This window comes from Hemiscyllium ocellatum, unplaced genomic scaffold (assembly GCF_020745735.1).
Source record: "Hemiscyllium ocellatum isolate sHemOce1 unplaced genomic scaffold, sHemOce1.pat.X.cur. scaffold_101_pat_ctg1, whole genome shotgun sequence".
Lineage (NCBI taxonomy): Eukaryota > Metazoa > Chordata > Chondrichthyes > Orectolobiformes > Hemiscylliidae > Hemiscyllium > Hemiscyllium ocellatum.
This window is the reverse complement of record NW_026867640.1, coordinates 586,487-604,459: the sequence shown is the minus strand read 5'-3', so window position 1 is coordinate 604,459 and position 17,973 is coordinate 586,487.

Genomic DNA, 17,973 nt, shown 5'->3' with positions numbered 1-17,973 from the left:
TGGGACGTCGATGTTTCAGAATCTCCACACGACGTCCCGGTCCTGTCTGGCTCGTACCAGGGTCCTCCATACATGGTGGGGGGAGGGGCGAAGGTAACGGATATCGGGCACTCCACCACCCGGCTTGGCCCTTTCTGTACTGTTCCAGACTGTTTCTCCTAGAGTAGGAGAAAGGGAGGGAGGGTGGGTGGGGGTGGGTGGCCTGCTGTTAGTGCTGGTGTAGGTAGGGGAGATGGTGTGGTCTCCGGAGACAGTCAGTCCACAGTGTTGTATCTATGCAGTGTTATTGGTGTGTGTGTGTGTGTGTGTGTGTGTGTTGGGGGAGGGGGGTGGTAAAGTAGATGGGGGGAGAAAGAGAGAGAGAGAGAGAGAGAAAGAGAGACTGTAAGCAGTAACAAGAGTGGTGGAATATGAGCTTGGTCTGGGAGTAGGAGCTATATCAGGTATACAGTGAGTGTGAGGGAGCAAAGAGAATACAGTGACCCTTATCCTGACAGAACGGGAAAGGTTATTGATGCTTGTCCTGTATTGCTGGACATTTCTTCAGACTGTAGATACTGCACTGAGCTGGGTGATGATCTCAGACTATGCTCTCTGGGTCTGGTAGTATGGCCTACTCTGGGGAAAGAATGGTCCTCCCCTGTACTTGTCCATTCACCAAGACTTCCGTAACTCTGTTGACAAACTGTGGTGTAATTGCCTCTTATCCGCCATGCTCTGGGTAAACTGTGCAGGGTAGCTCCAAACAGAGAAACAGTGTGCCCATTGACCTTTTGAAGATCGCACCAGTGCCAGGGATGACGGAATACTTAGAGGCATACGGGCTTTGGTGAGTACCTTCAACCATGAAGGAAATCGAGCTGGCATTGAATGAGAGGCACACCATGGAGTGGGGTAGGCAGTTAATGAGGATGAGATATCACCAGGAAACTAGCTCAGTCTCATACAGACTATCCTTCTGTCATACTCAGTGAAAATGACACTTAGACAAAATATTGTTAGATTCAGCCCAATGTGTCGAAGACTCTGCTGACCCTCCTCCCAGTTAAAAAGCTGCAGAACAAATGCTCATCCAATACTCTCCATCATCTGACCGCACACCAATATCTAGTTTACCCATAATTCCTGGAAACCTTGGCTCATGTTGCAGGATACTGTTGAAATGTCTTCATTTCAGCATTCTGGATCCTGGACAAACATCCTTCCATGAAATTGTCTCTCAGTCTCGTTCCCTCATTCACCAAACCCCTTCCATTTGTTGATACTTGAACTGATTTCCCCCCCCCCCCCATTCTCTCTCTGGCAGTGATGTTCACACCCACAGCACCCCCTTGTTATGACACAATGGAGATATGGAACTTTAATTGGATGGGAGCTGCACATCCTGTCACTTCCAACATGGGCTGCAAGTTTCCCAACGTTGGGCAGTGATCTAACACAATGTTATAATGTAGTGAACAATGCACTGGGCTGATGGACACAGTTCCACACCCTGGTCGCATATCTCATCTGGGTTTATAGATCAAAGCACTACTGTGGCCAGCGTACCTTTCCACTCTGGGTAGATTGTCATTGCATTACACAGTACATCAGCCCGGTTTGCACAGTGCTCCCTGCTGAACACATATCTCATCTGGGTTTATAGAATAATGGACTGCTATAGTGTGCTCAGTGTTCCACTGTGGACTGATTGCAGGGTGGTGTTCAGCAGTACACTAGTCTGGTCTGCGCAGTGCTCCATGCCAAACAGATATCTCCTCTGGGTTTATGGTGTCTGGTCTGGTTCGCTGAGGTGGATTTAGAATGTGGTATAACTAATACTTTCAGTTGATATGGTAATACCTTTATTTTTATTCTCATTCATGTGATTGGACCCTCCAAATTCTGATTCCTCCAGCCAGTGACATTCTTCAGTCTACCTCCATCGTTCACCAACATGTTGTCGATTTGTCATTATCCAGTTTCAATGTGAATAACCTGTTCTGTCTATTTCCCAGTCGTTGGCATTGCTCACCCTGGAGCATCGGGATTCACTGCAATAAACCTCAGAAAGGTCACTCCTCAGAACCAACGCTTCAGGAAACATAGCCCCAGCCCATTCATACTCTCCGCATATCTCAACATCACTCGCCGCCACCACCCTCCCCAAAACTGTCAATAAATTTGGAAATCTTTTCTGCACTCTTTCAAGTTTAACAACATCTTTCCTACAGCAGTGAGAACAGAATTAAAGGCAGTATTACAGAACTGGCTGAACCTAGCGTGTAGGCGAAAGTGAATATTGCAGATGCGGGAGGTTAGATTCGGGAGTGTCGTGCTGGAAAAGCACAGCATGTCAGGCAGCATCTGAGGATCAGGAAAACCGATATTTGCGGCTAAAATCCGATTCGGATGCTGCCAGCCCTGCTGTGCTTTTCCAGCACCACACTCTGAACCCAGTATATATCCCACATGACCTGTTTCTTCAAAGACAGCAATTTCCCCATCGACATGGTCGACGATGCCATCCAGAGCATCTCATCCACTTCCCATACCTCGGCCTTCAACTTTTACCGCTCCAAACTCAATAGGGAAAGAACACCCTGTTCCTGAACTTCCATCCCACCAAGATACAACGCAGTATCCTCCCCCATTTGCGCTACCTACAAACAGACCCCACCACCAGGAATATATTTCCCTCCCCACCCCGATCTACATTCCATCAAGAACATTCCCAGTGCGGCTCCCTTGTCGGGTCCTCGTCACCCACCAACTCACCCTCCATTCCTGGCATCTTCCCCTGCCACCGTAAACATTGGGAAACCTGCATCCTCACCTCGGTCCGAGACCCCAATGGATCCCTCCACACCATTCGGAGTTTTACCTGCACTTCTACACACGTCGCCTATTGTATCCGTTGCTGCTGATGTCTCTCTACATTGTAGAGACAGGACGCTAACTTGTGGAACACTTCAGGGAATATCTCTGGGACACCCGCACCAACCAACCCCACCAGCCCGTGGCTGAACACTTGAACTACCCCTCCCACTCCATCATGGACATGCAGGTCCTGGGGCTTCTCCATAACACAACTTCTGCCTTGGGACCCTACAACCACATGGGATCAATGTGGATTTCACCAGTTTTCTCATTTCTGCTTCACCATTTTATCCCAGATCCAACCTTTCAACTCAGCGCCGCCCCTATGACCGTCTTCCTTCCCACCTATCTGCTCCACCCTCCTCTCCGACATATCACCTCTAACCCCAACTTCATTTACCTACCACATTCTCAGCTATCTTCCCCCAACCCCATCCCCTTCTCATTGATCTCTTAACACCTTTGGGCGTCAAGCCTCATTCCAGATGAAAAGCTTACACAAGAAATGTGGATGCTACTCTGATGCTGCCTGACCTGCTGTCCTTTTCCAGCACCACATTCTCAACTTTGATCCCAGTATCTGCAATCCTCACTTTCTCCATTGAGTTAATGTATCCAGAAATTTCCCCACTAGGTATCTTTTGCAGGTGGCCTGTTATTTTATCCCTGTCCCCGTTACAAACAGACCTGCAGTGCTCTGGCAATATTCCCACATTCACGGAAAAAGTAAAAAAAATGAAAGATTTATAGCCCATCCGTCAGTAACCCTCATCCATTCCATCCAGACTGAGTAAATATTTCCTTTTATTGCGATATGAAATGTCATAGAAAGAAGGGGTTAACTGAACCTGTTTGTTCAATGACTTTGATTAATGTCAGTCTCCACGTTTTGTACTTATCCCAGTGGAAGGTATCTTCCAATGATAAATGGGCTCCATTCAATGTGTTATGCCATAGTATGAGCGGGAGCATCACCGACAGCACTGACAGGGATCAGCAGCTCCAGAGAGAGTCGGAGGAGAGATCAGAGACCGAGAATATTTGACTGGAACGTTCCAACAGTGGATCAGAATCTGAGAACTTTAGACTGAAATGTTATAACAATGGACAAGAGTTTATCCGATGATGTTTGGTCTCTTTCAACATCTGATCGGTTATCATTATCATGGCGGATATATTATGCTCTTGGCATTATTCAATATATGTATTATCTTCTCCTGTCTATCATTGGTGTCCCTGGTAAATCTCACTGTCCAGACTCTTTTACTATAACCCAGATATGACTGCAATACTGTTCTTTTATATAGTCTTCACTTCTTGCCACCTTTATTGTTCATGTTGACACTCTGAATCCAGATATTCACTCTGCAAACCTCTACTAATGGCACCATTGAACTTGTTCAATTACTGTCTCCTCCTTGCTTCTGGCAGTGTTATTCATGGGTCTCTACGTTGACCTCGTCATGTGCAGATGTGAACCATTGTCTCTCAGGAAAAAGTGAGGACTGCAGATGCTGGAGATCAGAGCTGAAAATGTGTTGCTGGAAAAGCACAACAGGTCAGGCAGCATCCAAAGAGCAGGAGAATCGACGTTTCGGGCTGCTCTTTGGATGCTGCCTGACACTCATTGTTTCTCACCCTTGTTATCTAAATATTGGGAGTGTGTCCTCTATTGTCCTCTATTATCTTTATAAACTCCATTTCCATCCTGGACAACCATTCCATCCTGGGCAATATCTTTTTTCATTCATTTGTGGGACTTGGGTGTTGGTCAGCATTAATAGTCTATTTCGATTTGCTCTTGGGAAGGTGATGGTGAGCTTTGTTCTTAAATTGCTGCAGTACACATGCCGTGGGTTCTCCCACAATGCCATTAGGGAGGGCATTCCAGGATTCTCACCCAACGACTGTGAAGACATAGCGGTACATTTCCAAGTCAGGGTGGTATGTGGCGTGGAGGGGAACTTCCATGTTGTGGTTGAAAGTGACGATTCACAACTGTGGTGATCTCTTTGGCCATGACCGGATTTCTGACACTATTCCTTGACCGTTATTAACTTTAACTACTCACTGCTCCAGAATGTACTTCACTGGCTTAACCCATCTGCTGTTTGAAACTTGGGCTGTGAAATACAGATTTAATGATGACAGCATTTGCTGCTGACACTCTGAAGTTGAAACCTGGAGAAACAAATATGATTCGAATTCAGACCGAAATCCCATCCATCTGTCCTACATGTGTGCCCACTAATCAATATCGCTATTGTGTGCGGCAATGCCATTATTTCAATATTCTCAAACACTTTCACTCATCTGTCCTTGAAATTTCCCTCAGTCTCTCTGTGTCAATATCCAAATCCCTGTCAGTTGTTCATATTTAACCTGGTTTCCTTTAAGTGTATTTTCTCTCAAGCAATAATTTTCACATTCAACCACCCACACACACACACACACACACACACACACACACACACACACACACACACACACACACACACACACACACACACACACACACACACACACACACACACACACACACACCTTATACTGGTCCAATGGAGATTGAAATCTTCCCCTGCTGTGTGTATTTGATGCGTGTATCGTTCCCATATGATAGTAAAGGTTTGCAGTTCTCCTCATGCGAGGCAGATAATCCAGATTACTGAGCAATGCACTAGCGTGTCCTACTCAGTTCTCCATGTTGGTCTGTTATCTTCTCCCAGATAATGTTGTTTGAAGTGTTCTGTGAAACCGATTCAGAACTTGATTAAACAAACCGTTTCAGCCGACCTGAAAATACCTTTATTCAATGTTCTCATTCTTATAATTTCGTACTCTAAAGGTTTCATTCTCCATTTAGTCTCACTGTCCTTTCTTTTTCTCCATATTTCAACAACGTGTTCTCAGTTAATTAACTGTTTCCATATTTAATGTGAATCTCTCTGTGCCTCTGTATCTTTCCCTGCCTTGATCTTTGGTTGAAAATGTGTTGCTAGAAAAGCGCCGCAGGTCAGGCAGCATCCAAGGAGCAGGAGAATTGACGTTTCGGGCATGTGCCCTTCTCTAGGAAATTCATGCCCGAAACGTCGATTCTCCTGCTCCATGGATGCTGCCTGACCTGCTGCGCTTTTCCAGCAACACATTTTCAGCTCTGATCTCCAGCATCTGCAGTCTTCACTTTCTCCTTGGTTTTTGATTCCCGAGTGTATCGAGTGCTGGCATTGTGAAGCGCAGAAACAATGAATTGGTATGTGTCAGGCTGCTATTCACTTCCCGGTGTGTTCCATGTGCTGCTCCATGGACAAGGGGGTGGGGTGGTGTGTCGGGCTGTTGTTCACTTTCCGGTGTGTCCCATGTGCTGCTCCATGTTGGATTGGGGTTTCAGCAGCTTTGAATCTGCGCCTGTCCACTGAAATTGTGACTTGTGTGCTTGTCCCTTTGAAAGATCGAGCAAGCCTGAATAGCCTTGGGCGTGTCTTTTTGTCAAGGGCTGTATGTATGGGATGTTTGTACATTGCAATAGTTCATAAGCAGAAGGTACTGTATCTATTATTCGGATAAGATTTCCATTAGTTAAGTTATTCTATATTGCTCTTCTTTTTGTATATGTTATTATTAGAGTGTTTAAATAAATTGTGTGTTGCTTTAAGATGTGTGGTTTGATCAGCCGCATCACATCTGTAACACTCATTTCGCATCTACCTTTACGATAAGACAAGGTTAGCGTCCAGGCTCCCATCTGAAAGTCTTTTAAAGCAGTCTGATCTGGTCCATAGCAAACGTTGCAATCTTGTCTGGTTCGAAATCAACCATACCAAATTGGGTTCAGAATTAGAATCCCTACCGTATGGAAACAGGCCATTTGGCCCAACAAGTCCACACCAACCCTCTGTATGAAAAGGAGAAATAATTACAGTTGTGCCTTGGCCTTTAAATTTTGGTTGAAACACCACCAGAAATTTTGGAAATGGCTGGAATTCAATTGTTGATGAGGCAGCTTGAACACAAAATGGAATTGAAACCGTTTGAAATACGATCAAAAGTAGAATTAAAAGAAAAGGAGATGACTAAGAAAGACAAAAAAAAGAAGAAAAGTAGAAAGAGGGAGAGAGTTTCAACTTCAAAAGTTAACAATTTGAGAGGAAAGTTGACTTAGAAAGCGGAGATGAAGGTAGATGGTACGCTGACACGGGAGGATAGTGAGGAGGAGGTAGCCAAAGGCCTGATGGGGATCTGTTTAAAAATATAAAGTCATTGTCTACATTTGATGAGAGGGATGTAAAAGCCTTTTTAATTTGAGAAAGTGGCTAAACGAATGCACTGATCAGTGACCATATGAATTTAGTTGATCCAAACAAAGCTAGTAGGTATAAGGAGTGAGGTATTTGCATCCCGATCGGAGGAGGTATCTGGCCAGTATGAGAGGGTAAAGAAAGCAATCTGAAGTGTATATGAGCTTATGCCAGAAGCCCACAGACAGCATTTTAGGAATATAAAGTAGCATCCCTGGTTACACTTACATTGAGTTTGAAAGAATCAAACAAAGTAATTTTGAAAGGTGGGTAAGGGTATTAAAAAGAGAACAATCTATGATAGTCTTAGAGAGATTCTTACTTTGGATTAGTTCAAAAATTTACTTCCTGCAGTTGTGAGAACTCGTGTGGAAGAGCAGAGAGTTACAATGAACAGATTAGAAGCTGAAATGGCTGATGATGGGAAGTCGATCCATGAATCAAATTTTGGCTTCTGTTAGGCATTGAGAAGAATATGCAAGATCTTCTTAAAACATATACCTGTGAGAGTAAGGTTTACTTGTGTAGGCCAGAAGTAGCAGGTAAAGAGGTTACAGCATTGAGAGGCACAGAAGCATGTAATTGTTTGATGCTGAGACAAGAGGAGACTTGTCATTGAGAAGGATTTTTGGAGAGATGAGATTTGCTCCTTTATGCAATGTGTGGTTGGGGTGTCCGGTGAAACCATCAACAGAAATATTCCACAATTGGGAAAGAGGCCTTGAGCTTGGCCTTACAACATTCCAGCATTTAACTTGTAAATAACGTGTCTGAGACAAATCGTTATATTGATCACAACACCTAAACATTTTTGGAGAAATTTAAGGAGTAAACTTCCAGTCTGTTCAGACAGCACTTATTATTGATGACATCCAATTTGGAAGTTGTACAGGTGACTGGACGAGAAACCGTGCTTGCTGATAAAGTGTCAAGACTTGGATGAAGAAAGACAGAGGGGTTCTGTGGCAGGAGTAAACTGACTGAAATAGAATGGAGTTGTGAATGTTTGCATGCTTACTGTCAATACAATATATATACATATTGTCGTCTATTGTAGCAGTAAGATAAAGGGGATTAAAATGATGCTATCTGTGAATATTGATGGGTCATTTTTTTCAAATTGGAAGGTGTGACGATGCTGTCACTTTAAAAAGGTTATTCTCTTGTGGTTTTTTTTAAGGGAAGATTTAAATAGAGAAATGCCGAACTGCTGCCTGAAAATGGCAGAAGTAAATAACTCAGGAGGCCTTTATGATTTATTAAACTGGTGGGAACAATGGAAGGGCAGTGACAGCTCTCTCAGACCAGGTCTTCTCGTTTTGTTTTTAGCTGCAGCAACCAGAGGCTGCTGGGGATCCTAGAAGGGTTCCAAGTTTCAATACATGATCCCAAGCTGCTCATCTCTCTGAAAACTCTCTTGAAGTTGCTTCCTCCTGGATTGGAGAACTGCACATAAGATTCTGAGTTTGAATGTACCTTTTTGTCAAGGGGCGTGTTTATGGGATGTTCCTGTATTAGAACAGTTAATGAGTAGAAGGTACTGTATCTATTGTTTGCGTAAGTGTTCCAGTAAAGAAGCTATCCCCAATTGTTCATCTATTTGATTGTGGTTTAACTAGAGTGTTTGAATGGATTGCCTTTTGCTTAATGTTGAACTGATTGGCCAATCACAACACATCGGGAACATCCAATTCACATCTACGTTTACAAAAAGAAAAAATATTTTGTGGTGGTCTGGCCTGGTGCATAACACTTGCAGCTGAGGGGCTTCTGACTGTCTCCTGTTATTGAAAAATTTGTGGAGATGCTGGGGATGGTTTGCTGGAGGTTGTGCTGTGAGCTGCCTCAGACATTCAGGGATACCCGAGAATTTTGTGATCCAACTCTGAATGGAGCATGGGGACTGTAGTTACAGCATCCGGGCCTGCAATATGAACAAGAAATGGAACACAGACTGCAGAGAGGGGAAGCTCTGAAACTACGGAGTGAGCGTGTGTCGGAAAAGGGATCTGCTGTATCCACTCCGGGTTTTCCAAGACCAGCTACCCAAGGGACACTTAACCCAGGAGCAGGGTGTGAGGGGTCTCTGACTGAACAAGGAGCTGGTCACAGAGCGGTGTCACCTCCGTCAACACGACCTGCAGCTTCATACCGGGGTAGGACGGTACTGCCAGTGGCTGTTAGTGTCACTGATTCATTCAGCTTCTATGGTCTGGAACGTTTCAGGCAGGAGTGCATGACATATTGGTCATCTCCCAGCATTTCAGCATCAATGTAACCGTTCTGTGATGGAGGATCTATGTGGTGGATGAGGTGAATGTTTTCTCCTCACTTCCTCCTCTCTTGTTTTCCCATTATAATGGGATTCCCGATGGTGTACATAGCTCTACAGGGTGCCATGTCAATGGGGAGAGGTAGAAGAACTGAAGGAACTCTCACTTCATTAATGTTGCAGTGTGCCCATGCACAATACATCATGTTGTTGAATACCCCTGTCCTGGCAGCAACCACAGTCGCTTCATTCAGAAAAAGACATTCCCATCGTACTCGGATGTCCATTTGGAAATAAAGGATGAAATCTCAGATAATGGCCGTCCCCTTTGTACACAGCTCAAAACATCCCCCCACCCCCCACCACTCCGCACCACCCACCAAATGCATAAAAATATCCCGTTTGTACTGACAGCGTCGGTGCCACTGTGAGCCTCAGATGGATCAACACTTCCCATGTCTGAACGGGCGAGAGTGAAACCTACAGAACAAGCTGTTTCACTCAGCCCTGTAATCCCTCTCCATTACAGGATAATACTGCCTTATAAACTTCCTGAAACAGATTGCAAGTTGTATATTCAGTTATATTCCATATGGTAAACTATTATTCATTGACTATACCTGTGTATATCAATTTTCAGACTTTCCACATTCTCTTAATAACTTACTGTCTTGCCAACTCAGTGTCATCACCAAACTTAGTAGCAGTATATCTGTTCAACTCCTCCTGATCATTGATATGGATTGTAAAGAGCTGAGGACTCCACACTGGTCGCAGTGTGACTTCACTGGCTACGCTCTGTCGAACAGTTTGAGACTGATATATCCGGAGTGCCTGCTTCCTGTTTGGTAACCAGTCCTCCCCCATTCCGGTGTAGCACAGTCGAAAGACTGAATAAGAACGAGGAGCATCAGTCAGCAATCCAGCCCGCGAGCCTGATCTGCCATTGAATACAATCATGGCTGATGTCAACGAGGCCTCAGTCCCATGTTCCTGGCCGCTCTCCTTATCCCATCATTTACTCAATGTCCCAGCACTCAGTGCACTCCGACACAGTGAATTACACAGAGTCACAACCCTTTGAGAGAAGTAATTTCTCTTCACCCCGTTTTAGATCTGCTCTGCTTAATCCTAAAACTATGATCTCTTGTTCTAGTTTGTCCCACATGAGGAAATATCCACTCCAAACCGACATTGTCAATCACCTTTAACATCCTCCAGACCTCAATGAGGTTTCCTCTCATTTTTCTAAACTCCAGGGAGTATTGGTCTGAATTGCTCAAACGCTCTTCAAAAGACAAATTCATCCCTTGAATCAATCTAATGAACTTGTTCTGAACTGTCTTCATTGTAAGTACATCCCTCTGCAGTCAGGGCGCTAGAAGTGTACACAGAACGCCAGTTACAGTCTCACTAATACCTTGCAGAGTTGCAGTAATTCTTCCCTTCCTTTATATTCGATTCGGTTAGAATTAAATGCTGAAATTGCACTTTCTTTTCTCATTCCCTGCTGTACCTGCATGTGGGCCTTCTGTGATATACACAAGTACACCCCGATCCCTCTGCACAGAAGCACTCTGAAGTTGCTTTCCATTTCCATAACAAGTTCGATTCCTCTGATCGAAATGGATAATCCCATACTGATCCACATTAACTTTTATCTGCAAGATGTTGGCCCCTTCATTTAAACTGTTCAGGTCCATTTGTAAATTTTCTACATCTTCATTGTATCAACCTACTTTGCCACCTGTTTTAGTATCAGCTGAAAATGTGGCTGTCAAGTTTTCTATCCCCTCATCCAAATAATACAATAGATGAGAAATAGTCGGGTCATGTTGTCTGAACTCAAAAGAATCCCAAAAGGTGCCAACCATTAAACAAAACATCTATGCCATCTCTCTGTATTTTATTGGCTCACTAGCCCTCTATCCAGGCAAATAACTTTCTCCCAAACTTAACGTTGTCTTATTTTGCAGCTCAATCTTTTGTGCAGCTCTTAAATAAATGCTTTCTCAAATTCCAGATACTTTACGCCTTCAGGATCCCTATTGTCTACTTTGCTAGTCACATATTTAAAGAACTCTAACAAATAAATTCTTTAAAAACCCATGCTGATTCTGATGTATTCTATCTTGACTTTGCAAATCTCCTGTTGTTAGTTAATTAATAGTGGATTCTCACAATTTCCCTTAGTTCCCAACAGTTTCCTCACTAATTTTATTCATTACTGAAGATGATTATCCTAATTCCTACCCTTTCTGTAACTCAACGTTCCCTTTCCAGTGTTCCAGTGGAACAGACACAAAGCATTAAAAGATCTGCTCCAATCGCTGTGTAAGAGGCATGAGTGTATGAATGGAATAATTCTGTTCCTGGTTTACACACTCAGTGGGCTGAATTTCCACGTCGTGTTCCTACATTAAAGTCTCAATAGACGGATCATCCTCATTTACATATTCAAGACCTGCTTCTCCTCATTTTGATGATACGTCAGGAGCTTGAGGACTTGTGAAATCTTCCTGTTGCTGTGCAACTTTTTGAGGAGCTGAAGGGTCTCTTCATATTCCTTCATAACAGATTCATACTGAACAATCACCTCCTGCATCCCTGAAATAGGATCAAGGAAACGATTGGTCTTCTTGTGGGTTCCCATATAACAGATACATGTGCGAATGAACTCTTCCTTTCCACAACAAGTCTCAAATAATTTTATACCCTTCTCTAATTCTCATACTGAATGACCTCTCCCAGTCTCTTCCAATTCTTGTGTTACAGATTTGAGAAGGCTGAATGGGCTGATCCTGTTGCTGTGTAACAGGATACTGGTGCTGCACAGCCTACTCCAGGTCCCGTGTTATAAGATCGAGGAGCTGTTTGGTCTTCTCCTGTAACTGTATATCAGGCTCCAGGGGCTGAATAACCTCATCCTGTTCTGGTGTAACAGGGTCCAAACCTGGAATATCCTTCTGCTGTTCCTGTGTAACAGGCTGGAGAAGTGGAATAGATTCCTCCATTGACTGTGTAATTGTCTTCTGTTGCTGACTACTTCCTGTGCTCTATGTAAAAATACGATCATCTTTCATTCTCATCAACTCCAATGGGTATTGGATCAACATGATCATCCTTTCCTTATAAGTTAACACCTTCATGGAAAGAATCAGTTGAGGGAACCATCTCTGAGCTGCTTCCTTCTATAATAATATCGTTTCGTCAGTCAGGAGACTAACTATGTACACCAGACTCCAGATGTGATCTCACTATGATACTGGAGAGCAGCAGCAACACTTTACGAGCCTGCTGTAAGGTTCACACCCAGTTTACAGCAGTCTCAGTTGTCTGGGGGAAATACACAGCATTGCTGAGAGATCATTCTCCTTCTCTTCTCCACCAGCATAACGGGAGATCTAGTGAAAATAACACAATGACACTTGAGAAGAACGAACAACGTGACGAGATTAATTCAACGTCCACAAAAGCCTCACAAAATGTCTCACCTGAATCTCCCCAGAGGCCACATCGCTCAGATTCCACAGAACCTGGTAAGGTGGAGCTTAGAGACAGCAGGGAGAAGCAAACATTGATGGAAGTTTTATATCAAAGTGAAAGCTGCAATACAGAGGTTCCATATGTTATAAAACAGGGAAATATATATGTAGGTTTGTGGGTACTACTGTGATAATCACCAGCTGCAATCTGCAACTAAACTGTGTTAACCTATGTGAATGCTACTCCTGGGAAAAATGGATTTCATGACCATGTTTGAGATGGTTTACTTTAACAGTATTTTGAGCACTGAGGTAGATGTCAGGCAGTTTTCGAATTGATGTTATGTGATCAGAAGAGCTAATTAAAAACACTGCTGTAAAGGAGGTGCTGGGGATATTAATCATAATGTATTGATATTATATGACGTCTGAATACAAACTTTTTTTTGATATTGTGGTTATAAACCTGAGTCATGCAAGTGATGAATGTATGAGGGGCAAATTAGCTTCAGTGAATTGGAGAAGTACATGAAAAAGATTTACTGGCAGACAGACAATGGTTGTTGTTTAAATAAACACCTTAGAATGTGCAATGTGCACATGTCCACCACAGGGCAAACAGCAAAAGGGTAAGGTGACTTAACAATAGTTAACAAAAGAAGTTAAATATTGCATTAGATCAAAGGTAGCAGCTCAGAAAAATGCCAGATATTTTGGTAAGCAATGGATCCAGATATATTTGGGACCCAGCAAAGGAGGATCAATGAACTGATAAGAAAACCAAAAAGAACAAGAATACAAACTTACAAGAAACATAAGGATGACCAAATACTTATCTCAGTTGGCGATGCCAGATGACTGGAGGACAACTAAGTGGTCCCACTTTATGGGAAGGGTGGTGGAAATAGACCGGGGAATTGTAGGCCAGTCAGTAGTAGATCAGTATTAGGGAAAGTGTTGGAGGAAATAGGAAAGGAGAAAATTGATCTTCATTTTGAGAGGCAAGGTTTGATCAGGGATAGTCAGCATGACATCATCAGGGGAAGCCATTCCAAATAAAATTTATTGTGTAGTTTCGAGCATGGTGTTTATATGGTTTTCCAACAAGGCCATTGACAAAGCCCCATATGGGAAACAGATAAAAAAAGCATGATATCAAGGGTAACTTAGTGAGTTACATCAAACATTGTCTTAGTGGCAAGAGACAGAGGGTGGTGGCGGAAGACTGTATGTGTCACTGGACACTAGAGTCTGCTGGGGTGTACCACAGGGATCAGTGCTCTGTCCATTATTATTTGTGGCATTCATAAATGATCTAGATGCGAATGCATAGGGGGGTGGGGAGTGTGATAATTAAGTTTGTGTTTAACACAAAGATTGGCCGGGTGGTTGGCAGTGAGGAAGATATTACAGGAAGATACAGATGGAATGGTCAGATGGCCAGATGAAAAGTAACCCTGATAAATATGAGGTGATATACTTTGGAAGAAGGAACCAAAAATAGGAGTATGCAATGAATGGCAGTACACTGGGAAGCTCAGAGGGTGTTTCTCCACAGATGCCTGACTGTGAATGCATAGGTTAACAAGTTAGGGAAAAAGTGAGGACTGCAGGTGTTTGAGATCAGAATCACAAAGTGAACTTCTGGAAAAGCACAGTCGGTCAGGCAGCATCCAATGGGCAGGAGAGTTGACGTTTTGAACATAAGCTTTTCATCAGGAATGATGACCACATTCCTGATGTAGAGCTTATTCTCGAAACATCGACTTGCCTACTTCTCGGATACTGTCTGATCTGCTCCAGCAACACACTTTTTGACTGAAGTTAATAGATTAGTTAAGAAGGCAGAGCGAACCGTAGGCACAACCTTCATTCCCCAACATATGCATTATCAGAGCTATACAAGTCTATGGTAGACCAAGATGGAATACTGTGTGTAGTTCTGGGAACCTTATTGCAGGAAGGATATGATTGTAGTGGAGGGGTGCAGAGGAAATTCACCGGGATGCTTCCTGGATGGAGCATATCAGCTATGGAGAGAGGCTGGGTAAGCTCGGGTTGTTTAGTTTGGAGCAGAGAAGGCTGAGGGAGAGATGATTCAGTAGGATACCATTAGATTTTCAGAAAGACTATTGCTGAAGTCCCAAGCCCAGTGTGCAAAATCAAATCTTGTGGGATTGTGGTGAATATTTGGACATGTTTTCAGAATGGGTCAGCTGGAAGGAAAGAGTGAATAAAAGTTTTTGATTTTGATTTTTATGACCAGGTGCATTTTACATTATCAGTACAGTAAAATACAGTGAAAAGCGTTCACGTGTTGCCACAAAGTGGTGACAATTGAAGAAAATGGAATAAAGAGAGGATACAGCTTGAAGAGAGTTGATGAGTTGTGAAACAGCTCTTCACTATGGAACACCCCTGCAACCCAATCCATCCAAGACAGCTACAGCACCATCTACACAAGACCCCAGCAACAATGAAGATGCTGATCCTCAGGCACCATCTTTGCCACTGGGCAGATACTCCTCTATCACCGTCTCATTACCACCTGTGCCAGACCCTTCCAATGTCAGAGACATGTCTCTTACTGCTGGACCCACCTCACCGATGTTACCATGATGGCCTTCCACTATCCGCTTTATCATCACCAGTGCAGGACCCAATCATCAACAAGTCTCTAATCCTCAGGCATCACTGTCTGCTGCTGGCCCCTATCATATCCACGTTGCCTCTGCTGATGTAGCCGCTGCCAATTCCACGTACTGTGCTTGCTCCGGAAAGGTCATTAAGATTCACTCTCCTCCGCACTGGGCTCAGCCTGAGCTCCAAACCATGAGGCTAGTTTGAGGCCAGAAAGTTACAAAGAGAAAAGTGGGGGAGAAAATAAGAAAAAGAAAGCAGGTCAGAGTGTACAAGCTCCAGCAGAGGAGACCTTGGACCGGAAACACAGGAATAAAACGATCCTTTTATTGGAGATGAAGGTTCATGGAGTAGCTCAGGCATATGTCCTTGGGTCCCAGCTATTCTCAAACATCTCAAACATTTGGTTGATGAAATCAATTGCAATATATCTCAGTCTGCTGTAGGAGAAATGCAGTGAGGAGATTGTCAGCCAAGATGAGAAAGTGGGAGGCTCACAGTTTTGAATAACCTACTCCTTTCCTGGTGTTTCAGTGCAGTCTGTGGGAGAACACTGTGAATGTTGTCACAAGCTCTCAGATGTTTGGGAAGAGGTCTCTGCAGTGTCGACAGGATTGTGTTTCCCATTGCCTTTTCTGATACAGAGGCTGGGGCCGGCTGTTCTGTCCGGTTTTATCCTTTAAGGTCTCGGAGCAATTTGATACAACTGAGTGCCTTGCTTGGCCATTTCAGAGACCATTGAATAGTTTATCACATGTCTGTGTGTCTGAAGTGACGTTTAGGCCAGACCAGGAAAGTCCGGGAGATTCACTTCATCAAAGTACATTGGGGAAGCAAATTAGTGTTTAAAATCGACATTGTCTTCACGGTCACTGTTACTTACACCAGATTTCGGATCTCGACATTTTATTAATTGCTTTTGACTTCCGCCAACTGCCAGAGCATTTGCTTGGTCTGGATTAGTAATCCAGTGACATTTCCACAACAGCACCAACTCCACAAGAGGACCCATTGGAAACCACAATGAGCAGGTAATTTTTGTGCTGCTTCACAGCGCTGTCAAAAAGAACTCCCACCCATCTGACTGTCATAATGGAGTTGAGCGGATGATATTGGTCATACTGTAATTATTTTCCTCTTAAGGGACTTATCATAGTAATTTTCCACATTGCTATATAGATGTCAGAATCGGAAATGAAATGAAACAGCTTCCGCAGGGACAGGGTATGTTGTATATTGCCTATGTCGTATCTACTGTGTTCAGATGTTTCTTCATGTCACATAGAGCGAATCAAATTGTTTGAAAACTGTCACCTGTGATTCTGTGGGCATCCTGATGAGGTGAGTTGAATCATAAACTCAACACTTCTGGCTGAGTATGGTGTAGATACGAACCCTCTATTGCACTGGTGTTCAGAGCTGTTCCATTATTTAGCATGGGGACATGTGTATGACACTCTTCTGCGGTGAGTTGACTAATCCATTTATGACTGGGTGTGGCAGCACTGCTGAGTTTCGATCTGATCTGTTAGTCTTGGGATCATTGCGCCCTCTTTATAAGATGTTAGTTCTGCTGTTTGGAATATAACCAGTCAAGTGTGAATCTATAACGGGTTGTCATCAGTTTTAGGAACATATGGTTCTGACCCGGGCATGTTTACCCACACTTGCCACTGAACCATAGACCAGCTTGATGGTAATGGTAGACTGAGGGATTATCTGGTGCAAAAAGTTACAGATTATAGTTTTATATAATTCTGCTTCTGCTGTTGCTGTGGTCTACAGCAGCACATGGAATACACGGTTTGAGCTGCAATATCTCGAATACAGTTCTGCTGCCTGTTCCCCAGTTCACACCGAGACTCATTCACCCATCAGCCATGTACTCAGTGACCTACTCTGGTTTCTGATGTGGTACACGTCCAATTTTATATTCTCATTCCACTGAGGGTCTCTCCATGGTGGCACAATTTCAGTTTGTCTCATTCCTCAACACACTTTAATATATTCATCTGAATCCTTTCCCTTCCAGTTTGTGTGGCCTTCTATGTTTAGAGTGAATACGTCTCACTCTGTTTCTCTGCCTGACTAACAGTAAGTGCTCTGTAGTGTCAGTGATGCCAGCCTCATGTAGTTTCAGAACCAATGAATTTGTACATCTTGTGTAATCTTTCACTTCCCGGTATATAGTGCTCCAGATTGGACAGGGGGTTTGACCAATGTTGACACAAATCTTTGAAACGTGTTGAAAAACAGAAATTGTTGGGGACGTTAAGCAGGTCTTGCAGTATTTGTGGAGTGAGAGTAGAACTAATTATTGGTTCCAGTGATCATTCTTCTTGGCTCGCAGATTCTTTTTTTGTTCTGCTTTCAGATTTCCGGTATTAACAGTTATTTGCTTTATTGAAAATGTGTTTTGTTC